This window comes from Euprymna scolopes, chromosome 27, assembly GCF_053919585.1.
Source record: "Euprymna scolopes isolate OS-2025 chromosome 27, ASM5391958v1, whole genome shotgun sequence".
In the NCBI taxonomy this organism is placed as follows: domain Eukaryota; kingdom Metazoa; phylum Mollusca; class Cephalopoda; order Sepiida; family Sepiolidae; genus Euprymna; species Euprymna scolopes.
The window spans coordinates 87,244,666-87,254,252 of NC_136508.1; positions in this window are offsets into that span (position 1 = coordinate 87,244,666).

Consider the following 9,587-nt stretch of genomic DNA (forward strand, 5'->3'; position numbering starts at 1 on the left):
AGCTGCTACTACGACAAGCGAGAAGGTCGCGTCAACGAGAAGGGAAGGGGGCTGCTCAGACTGAAAAAAAAAATGGGGCAGCTAGTACCACAGCCACAAAAGAACCGGCACTGACCCCTAAACCGTCGTCCCCAAAGGAGAAACCAGGAGAGTGGCCGACGTTGCCAGGGAGTTCACAAACAATAGACTCGTCCGGTTCTATTATTCCCCCGGGACAGAAATCACCGCTGTTAACAGTGTCACAGATGATAATATCAACACCGCAGACGGCCGCGGTGGCAGTGGTCAAAGACTGGGGCCCCCAGTCGCAACTAACTCCCGGGGATTACCGCCGGTTATTCGATACAAAATATAAGGATTTGACCGACGGTAATGTTATTAGAGTAGAACCGAAAACTATGAAAGAACTTTCAAAGAGAATAATATCGTTAGTCTCCATAGACACAAAGAAACGAGCGCTAACCGGTGTGCCGAAAGACGACATGGCGAAAATTCTGGGGGAATTAAATATCCCCGCAACCTATATCTGCCGTAGAAGCTATGCAGTGTGGGATTTACTACTGCCCAAAGAGGAAGACGCCGTCAATATATTCAAATCGGAACACATGTGGCGACATATTCGATTTAAGCCGGAATATTTAAGTAAGACGCGGACGAACGTGTCTATTTTGGGAGTCCCCTGTATTCTCGGCCCTGAGCAATTAGGGGCCTTTATGAGTCAATATGGGGACGTAGAGTCCGTCATTCCTGTCCGTGGTCCCCGTAACCTTATGGTAGGGGACTACAACCTAAAAATGCGTGTTGACAAGGAAGGATTACAAAACATCCCCCCCATGCTCAGATGCGACATATGGTCGATGAACATTATAGTAGAAGGTCGCAGGCCCCACTGTTGGAATTGTCAACAGCAGGGCCATATGGCACGGGAATGTCCGAAAAGAAACCCACAGACAGTAGTAGTAGTAGCAAAGCCGGCGGCAGTGGTACCAGCAGCCCCTGAGAAGCTAACCGGAGGGGGCAAAGAAGCAACAACGTCGGACGGCTGGACTACAGTGGTAAAGAAGAATGGCAGAACCACCAAGACCCCCTCCACAAGAGAGCAGCCCCCTGAGGTACAAGGTCAGCCGGTTCCCACAGTGTCGTCAACGGTCTCTTCCACCAACGTTACCACTAAAGAAGTTGTTAGCGACCAGAAAAGAATGCATCCGGTCTCCTCGTCTGACTCAGAAGGGGAGCACGATAAGGAAACGGCTACTGTGGTAGAGTACCAAGTGCCGAAAAAGGAAACTAAAAAGAAGGCAAGAAAAAACAAGGAGGCAGGGTCCCGTTCCCCGTCCCCTATGAATGTAGAGAAGACTGTCTCTACGGTGCAGCCACCCAAAACCCCTACCCTAACCCCATCGGCTGAACCAAAATCCCCATCCCTTTTCGATACCCCCCCAACCGGTGCCCGCTCGTTGTCCCGGGAGAAGCCGGCGACAAAAACCAACAGCGGTAGAAGAGCCGCCTCCGTATCTCCTGTAAGGAGTGAAAAGACGAAAAAGCTCCCCTACCTTCCTGGAGACCGGATTTGCGAAGTAGACCCCCTTCACGCTGACACGTATATAACGCAGCGCCATAGGGGTCTGATTAAGCCGCTTAGAGAAATGAAAATAATCGACGGGAAAAGTGTTACCAACCCTAAAAACTTCCCAGACGCCCCCCTAGTCATGACCTTTGTGCGGCATACAAAAACTGGACGCACGAAGGCCATGTGGAATATGATCGACGACGCCAGGGGGGCGATTCCAGATTTAAAGTTGGTGGAAGAGAGGCATGACTCCCTCGATCAGCTGGCGCTGAGATGCGAAGGTAGGGTTCCTATTTACGTCCACCCTTGTTTGTATAGGGCCCTTAAATTAACGTTTCCCCTGGATGTCGGAGGTATTGCGCGAGACGGACGAGTAACGTCCGAGTTGCTTGCGGGCAACCTCGCCCAGTCCTGCGGCACCCTTTCTAGCAAAGACTTTAGGTCGGTGGTTGCGGATATCTAGACACAATGGTCACGTCCTTGAGCTTGTGTAGTTTGAACGTTAGGGGCATGAGGTGCCGAAGCAAAGCCGCTAGGGTACTGAGGGACCTCATGTCGATGAATATAGATGTGGCTGCGTTACAGGAGACTCACTACGATTGCGTTGACGATCATCGGGTGCTGGAGGGGCATTATGATGTCTTTTCAACATACGGTGATAGTCAAAGTAGGGGGGTTTCTTTGTTAGTTAGGCGCACCCTTTCTGCAACGGTTAGCGTTGTTCACGCGGATACTGATGGTAGACTGATCGTGGCCGATGTTGCCGTGGCAAATAGAGCGTTTCGAGTCGTCGTGGTGTATGCGCCGAATTGCGTACGGGAGCGGGTTTCCTTTTTCCGGCAGTTGGAGGTGTTTCTCGGGGGTTCGGAACGGTTAATACTAGTGGGGGATTGGAATGCCATCCTTGACCCCAGGGCAGATAAGGTGGACGGGACTAGCGGGACGGATGGGTGTGAAACCAGTCTGTCGGACCTGATGGCTAGATGCGATCTGGTAGACAGGTATCGGGTGGATCACCCGGGGCGGGAAACGTGGACGTGGCTCTCTAGCAGGCCTTCCGCTTCAAGTACTTACTTGGATCGGTTGTTAGTTAGAAGAGGCAACATAGAATACATATCTTGTCCCACGTTCCACTGGTTAGGCCACTCTGACCACAAACTACTTGTGGCCAGGTTAGACTTAGATAGCAACCCCAAGTTAGCTGGGTACTGGAAGTTAAATACCTCCCTACTGGAGATAGGTGACTTTCGGGAAAGGCTAACTAAACACATACAGAAGGGATTAGTGGGGGCGGTTACCGGGAGTAAGTGGTGGGTAAACGCCAAATCTAGCATTAGAGACTTCTCTGTCAAATATGGCCAACGCCTCACGCTAGATAGGGCCAAGGCAGAGAAGCGTCTAGAGGATAGACTATCCCAGGCAGTGGCTGGGGGGGATTCCCTAGAAATAGGGTTAGCTAAGGCGGACCTGAGTCGTTTGGCTAGCGAGCGATATCAGGGCCAGGTAGTTAGGGCTAGAATTAAAAAGATGCCCAATGAAGCTGTGAATGTTGACAAAGCCGAACGAGTCTATTCGCTCGGGCGCAAATCGGATAACTACATTCGTAAAATTCAGAGCCCGGAAGGGGACTCCTTAGTGTCGGCTCGGGGGATTTGCGAGCGGTTTCGAGTGCACTTTGAAGATCTCTTTGCGCAGCTGTCCAGGCTCCGCGTCCAGGAGTTTGGCAACTATTTGGCTGGCTCGCCCCGCCTGGAGGCGGCCCGAGAGGCTGGTTGCGATGGTCGGGTTACAGAGTGTGAGGTCATAGCTGCTATGACGCAGGTCGCCTATAACAGATCACCAGGACTGGATGGACTATCCTACGAACTTTACTTGAGGATGTCGCACATGTTTGTTCCGATTCTGACGGGTGTGTTTAACCACTGGTTTGACACGGGATCTATCCCGAGTCAGGTTACCAAAGGAGTGGTCACACTTCTGAAGAGGAACGACACACATGTTGGGGGGATAGATGATTTTAGGCCAATCACGTTGCTGAATACGGATTTAAAAATCCTGGCCCGAGTGCTGGCGAATCGTTTGCAGATTGTTATCGCTGACTTGGTCGAACCGGATCAGAATTACGCTGTGAAGGGAAGATCAATTCAAAATAATTTGCATTTGATACGTACAGTCATAGAAAATTTAGAAGACGACACTGAAGCCGCGCTGATTAATTTGGATCAGTCCAAGGCGTTTGATAGGGTGGATCATCGTTTCCTGATGGCTGTTTTAGAGACCGCCGGATTTGGATCCGGCTTCTGCAGATGGATTTCCATTTTGTACGCTCGGCCGACGGCAGTTGTGCAGGTCAACGGGGTGCGGTCGGCGCCGTTCGCGGTTTCTCGGTCGGTGCGACAGGGGTGTCCGTTGTCGCCCTTGATGTATGTCCTCATGCTGGAACCATTCCTTAGGAAAGTGAGGACCAGGGTTGCTGGACCGGCCCTGCGCGGAATTGCTCTTCCTGGCGGTGCGCGAGCCAGGGTTTCCGCGTTTGCCGATGATGTCACCGTATTTGTTTCGAGCGTCGTTGATATTATTACGGTGATTAAGGCTCTCAAGCGTTATGAACAAGTTACAGGGGCCGTAGTCAGTCTCAGCAAATCCGTTGGCCTGAGGTTGGCCGCTTGGCGGGGCTCGAATGCTTTGCCTGGCGCATTTGTCTGGACGGATGGCCTGGTCCGTATTCTGGGTGTTTGGTTTGGACCCGGTCTATGTCTAGATAAGAACTGGTCGGAAGTACAGAGCAAGGTCGAAGCGTCTGTCAGGGTTTGGCTTCAAAGGGGATTGTCCCTTAAAGGTAGGGCGGAGGCATGCGCCACTTATGTGTTTCCGCTGATCCTTTACCGATTGGCTGTACTTCCTCTGCCTGCGGTCCGCATGGCGGCCTTAACGCGTGCGCTCTTCTTACTGTTGTGGAATGAGCGACGGCCACTTGTCCGTAGACAGGTCTGCACTCAACGTCTTGAAGATGGGGGCCTGGGGATGCCTGACCTGGCTAGCCACAAAAATGCCGAAAGGTTGGCGTTCCTGGGTAGAACTCTGATTGAGGAGTCTGATTGGGGTCCCGCGGTCGGTGCAGCTTTTCCCGGCCTTATCCCCAATCATTTAATTGAATGCCAAAGAAGGCCGAGAGGGCAATCAAGATTCTTCAACGAATGCCGAAATGCGCTTAGAGCGATGCCAGGGTCCTTGGACCTTGCACAGCCTAGAAGGGCATTATATCGGGGAGCGGCTGCAGCTGTCGGAGGGGGAGGTTTGCTCTCTGTGGAATTGGGCGCCAGGCCGGGGATACCTTAACAATTCCGAATTTTCCCTGACCTGGCGATTGGTTAGAAACGCTCTACCCCTCAATGACATATTGTTTAGAATTGGTATGGTATTTAGTCCCTTTTGTCCACGGTGCGACGAAGATAGCTTAGAAACCATAGAACATGCTTTTTATACTTGTTCCAAGCTCCGTGAATTCTGGGAGTATGTCAGTGAGGTCACGGCTCGCATCGTCCCCGATCAGGTGACGATCCTGGATTTAGCATCCGTTGTCTACAACGCAGATCCCTTGTGGCCTAGGAGGAACGAATGGTGTTCCTAGCGACCTTGGCCGTAGCTAGACTGGTAGTGTGGGTTTCACGCATAGAGATAGGGCGTGGGGGGGAGCCACCTTCTCATCGGGATCTGATTTTGTATTTTAAACACCAACTTAAAATCAAAATCAGATGCGATAGAAGGAGGTTATCTCGCTCACAGTTTAGTAGGAGGTGGATTCACACCGCTAGTTTATGTGCGTTTGTACGAAACAAGCTTGAGTACGTGTTCCCTGCCTAGGCATGGCACACGCCGACCGTAAAAGCAACCTCCAGACCAGATCAAGATAATCCCGTAGTGGATCAGTCCCTTAGCTAGTTGGTATAAATGAGTTCCATGTCCCCAATTTTTATTTTTAGGTGTTAGGATACCTCCAAAGAAGCCCAGTCCTGATTAATTTATTTTAGTCCCAACCCGTCCCGGTGTTATTTTTCTTGGAGGTCACCGAATATCCCTTTCCCCCTCCCTTTATTTTGTCCTTAGCTGTGCCCACTCCCTCTTAGGAAGTGCTCCCTTGTTTTCGGCCGATACCGGAAAACAGGAAGCATTTCAAAATCAAATCGGTAAGGGTGGGTCAGTACTAACACATTCACCGTTTAACGTTTTATTTGGTTCATTTATTTTTTATTACTGTTATTTTTCTTTATTTTGGGGTGTTTTTAAGGCTCTCATTATCCCCGCCTATCATCCGCATATATCATACACATCACAATTTCATCCGCATATATCATACACATCACAATTTCCATTTTGTCATTATTTCATTGTAAATATAAAGTCATTATATATTTTATTTAAAAAAAAAAAAAAAAAAAAAAAACCCATTGTATATAATTTTATGGTTAAAAAAAAAAAAAAAAAAAAAAATTGTACATATTGTCATCTGGGGCTTTAAGTAGATCCAACTCCTAGAGTGAATGCGGTATTGTGGTGATTGCAACTAGTGATAGGGAATAGACAAGTGGACGACCCCCGACACCCACTTTCCCCCCCACACCCTTTCTGGCCTCATGCCACATTTAAAAAGAATTAGTTGCCTGTTTTATATAATTTTAACCCTAAAATTCTGTAAAATTTGTGATTTTTCTTCTTAAATAAATATTTAAATAAATAGAAAAGGGGGTTGCCTTTTTTTCTGTTGTTCTTTGCCTTCGGGCCGGGATCAAAGTGTAGTATCTGTTCTGCAAATGCTGTGCTAAAGGTAATTTGTTCCGGTTAATGGAGGGGAAACCCTCTATACTGGGACAATTATTACTTTTAGTCCCAACCAATTTATAGGAGTATAGATAGATAGATAGATAGATAGATATGAAAACACCAATACAATTTGTTAAGCTTCGCATTATCCTGATAAGTCTCCTCTTAAAGAATTGATCGTATTCTCTTCCTTTGTATCCCCCATATATATATATATATATATATATATATATATATATATATATATAAATGACAAAAAACTATATTCCAAAATTCATGATGTTGACCATCTTATTATTTATTTCTTTACTTCAGTTGACATTACAATTCTTGATAGTATCTATTTTGTAGCGCAAAAATCCGAAAATTGGAAGAAAAACTGCAAATACCTTTAATATGTTTACATTAAAAATATTATATTAAAGGTATTTGCAGCTTCTCTTCCAATTTTCGGATTTAATCATGTCAAATCACACTTTATTTCCTTTTGATGGATTGATTGTTGCTATTTCTTCTGATGAGTTAAGGGCATAATAGATTCACTAATTTATATAATAATTAAGGGATTGATTTTGCGCTACGAAACAGAATTGTAAATGTCAGCTAAATTAAAGGAATAAATAAGATGGTCAGCATTATGGATTTTGGAATATAGTTTTTTGTCATTATTCACTATATTGCATGAGCTTATTGAAAGTAAGTACGATAACTCTTATCATGGACCCTTTTATAATTACATCCTTTTTCCATTTATTTACAGGTGCTGACTTGTTCACTTCTTTTGGCAGGTCTAGCCAACGGCGTGGCACTCTGGTCAGACGATCTGCCTGATTCAAACAGGACTGCACCAGTGTCACATCTATGACCAAGTCGTATTCCTTAGTGGTTTCAGTTAGGGTAGCAAGCCGCCTCCGGATCAACATTTCGGCCGACGCCTTCGTTGTCAGACGTGCTTTTCCGTTCAAGGCGTTGGTCATCCACCGATGCACACACGTGGAATCCGTGATGATGTGAAGGATTCTAGCCTGCCACTGAAGCGCTAGATTGACTCCTTTCAGTGTAGCATCAAGTTCAGCTAGGTTTATATGCTTGGCATCATTCTCCGGCCGAAGCCAGCAGGCATCTTCTATTATCCTTCCGTCGACCGCCAGAGCAACGCCAAGGGCAAGTGAGCTGGCGTCTACCCAAACTGTAAATTCACTCCCATCGACGCACCAGCTCCCCCGTACAGGGTCATCATTGGTCACTCTGGCCACAACTTCCACCAGCATGCTTCGCAGGGCAGGATCATGCACCTCATCGTCCCATCCAGTTGACATAGAAGTTGCCCGTCGCTTTATGGCCGCTACAGCCACTCGGAGCCACCCACACACAGGGAAGTGACGCACCAATTTTCCGCAAATGGAAAACGTGCTCCGACGTGTGATGGTAGATGGGATTTCCGGGATTTCACCACTCCTTCCCCATTGAAGACCATCTGCACTTCCGCTCACCTGCAGTCCGAGCACTTTCACCCCATCCTGTAGCCGCTCCGGCTCCTTACACGACAATCCGAAGTGCTCGAAGTGTTCTTTGACCGCCTGGGCAGACAGGAGGCTCTCATTGACAAAAATGTTGTCTATATACGACGATGTCGCATGTTGCACCGCTTCATCTTGACGCCGGATCGCCTGCATGATTGCTGTCATGATGTTAGGGGCTACATTCAGGCCGAATCCTAGCCTGGTCAAGCAATAGCGAGTTCCTTTGATCACCACCGTCTGGAACGGCCACAGCGATTTCTCAACCCTGCCGCCGCCACTCCCATAGTTTATGAGCACAGACATCAGCCCCCGCAGTGTGTGGGTCAACGTATTCATTAAGTTCCCGGTAATCAAGAACAGGTCGAACTTTCTGCTTGTTCTCTTGTCTGACAGCCATCAGGGGAATTAGCCCCCGCGGGGGCCCGAGCTCATCCTCTGGGTATGGAACTAACCAACCATTATCCAGCCACACTTGAAGTTCTGCCTCGTACTGCCACCTAAGCCACGCAGGAGGGGGATACTCTGTAAGTCGATTCCGCAATGACACTGGTGGCTGGTCGCCTGCCCATTTCCAGGACGCTGTCCAAGTGTTTGTGCCCTTATCGTATTCTGCATGGAAGTCGGGCTCATCGAGAGTGATTGCTGCACGCATTTGTTTGTTTGGTCGAGAGAAGCTCACATCACCGGCGCCGTTCACAGTAATTCCGCCTAGCTGTGTGATAGCGTCCATTCCAAGGAGAAGGTCATATCCGAGCAGCTCCCCATCGACCACTAACACCGTCACAGCAACCGGAGAGCCATTGCCAATGCTGATATGAACAACGCTGACCCCACAACACACCAATGAGCCTTGGCCGACGATAAGTACAGGGATCCTTCGTTTCTTCCATGTGGTGCATTATTCCTTTCGAAGAAGGGTTTGGGTACAGCCGGTGTCAACCAGCGCTGAACGTTCACATCCGTCAACTTGAACTGTTACTGCAGGCAGCGCTTTGTTCAATGCCGCGTTGGGGAGGGTGCTAGCGCTGCGGCGTCCTCCCCTTGCCCGTTTTCCGGACAATTCCGCGCTATGTGGCCTGGCTTATTGCATTGGTGACACCGTATTACTTGTCGTGCTCCATAATTAGGGGTGCACCTTGTACCGCTTTTGCAGTCTCTGGAAAAGTGGTTGGGGCCACCACAGGTATAGCATCGTAGACCCTTTGTTGGCGAGTCCAGAGTGTCAACAGCTGCGGAGAATAGTTCTCGATCGTCTTTCAAGATGTTTCGTGCTCTCGCCAATAACTCCTCCAATCCAATCTCAGTGAGTCTTGACGATGCTCGCAGCAGTTGACTTGCCTCATCCGGAAGTCCCGACAAAAAGGCGCATACCAATATGTGATCACTTGCACCGCCGAAGGGAGTGGCAAGCTTTTTCAAGTCGGCCATGTAGACATCCACTGTCTCCTCCGGCCCAAGTCGGCGTTCGGAAAACTGCCTCCAGGCGACAAAAGGGTCTGTACCAAATGCCCCGTATAGCGCTTGTGTAATCTGCTCCATGGTCGGATCCTCCCCTAGCTGCTGGTACACGGCATAAGCCCCTTTAGTGAGTCTCAATGGGATAACCATAGCTGGGTCTTTAATCTTGCACAACCGGCAAACGCGCTCAGCCTTTTCCAGCCATTCGACCACCG